The sequence below is a fragment of the Periophthalmus magnuspinnatus genome, chromosome 15 (genome assembly GCF_009829125.3).
Source record: "Periophthalmus magnuspinnatus isolate fPerMag1 chromosome 15, fPerMag1.2.pri, whole genome shotgun sequence".
Classification (NCBI taxonomy): Eukaryota; Metazoa; Chordata; class Actinopteri; order Gobiiformes; family Gobiidae; genus Periophthalmus; species Periophthalmus magnuspinnatus.
This window is the reverse complement of record NC_047140.1, coordinates 32,817,680-32,819,078: the sequence shown is the minus strand read 5'-3', so window position 1 is coordinate 32,819,078 and position 1,399 is coordinate 32,817,680.

Below are 1,399 nucleotides of genomic sequence, written 5' to 3'. Positions count from 1 at the left end.
TCTTGGAGACGCTGGTCCACCTCTGTGTGGCTGTGAGCTGTAGACACCATTCTTCACTGGAGCTGCAGTTTTTAGAAACCACTGAAGGAACCCAGAGTTACTTTCCATGTCATAGAAGTGTTCCTAAAAAAATTATATTTAGCCCAGTATTATATATTATATATTTTAAATTGTGAGAAAGTGAAAGACTTGCATGTCCCTTTTTGGAATTTGGATCCTTCAGCGAGAGGAACATCTGCTCTGCCGAGAGCAAGAAACTCGTTAGTTTGTCTGAGAACTGCTCCTGGATTAAGAGAAAAAACATGAAATTGTTCATAATAATGAAGTTGCAAACACAGGGTGTGTGTGATACAATATTCTCTTTTTCACACACGGCAGCAACAGACACATTCACCATAATGTGTCCAGGTGAATGTCCAAAGTTCCAGTTTCTGTGTCTTTAACTACATTTCTGCTCTCGGGATTAGATCTCAGAATTATTTCCACATTCTGAAATAAAAAAATAATAATAATCTGTAAATACTTAAAAAGTGCACTGTAACTTTTCCGGTGTGTTCCACTCTCCTCAATGATCTTTGTCTGAACAATTCCAGTCATAAACTCATTTATCATCTACACATTATAAAAGTGAACAGTACAAGTGTTTTTACTGATATAAAACACAGAGGAAATACGATGAATGACTGAACATTAATACTGTGGATTTCATCAGAAAAGTTGTAGTGCACCTTTAAAACATCATGAAGCTGAGAACAGGCTCAGACTCACTGCTCCGACTGAGACACAGAGTCAGCGCCACATTTTGGATCATTCTCATCTAAAAGTGTCACACATGATATGTCTACACACACACACACACACACACACACACACCCCCACCTGATAACCCCCCCCCCCCCCCACACACACACACACTTTAGTACTACTTTTGTCTCCACAGCCCTCAGGTCAGGCAGGTTTGGGGCATCACCAAATATATTTACATCTGTGCAGAACAACTCACCGACTGCAAGAGAAGCATTAAAATAAAATAAAAAATCATTTTAAAAAGCAAAGACAGATCTCCTTAAAAACACTTTAATAAATCATTAACGTCCATTAGTCTGACTCAACCGTCTTTAGCAGCGTCGGCAAACACGTCCTCAATGTCCACTCCATGGTCATGATGGACCCCCAGAGTGTGGGACCCCCAGAGTGTGGGACCTCCAGAGTGTGGGACCCCCAGAGTGTGGGACCTCCAGAGTGTGGGACCCCCAGAGTGTGGGACCCCCAGAGTGTGGGACCCCCAGAGTGTGGGATCCCCAGAGTGTGGGATCCCCAGAGTGTGGGACATCCAGAGTGTGGGACCTCCAGAGTGTGGGACATCCAGAGTGTGGGACCTCCAGAGTGTGGGACCCCC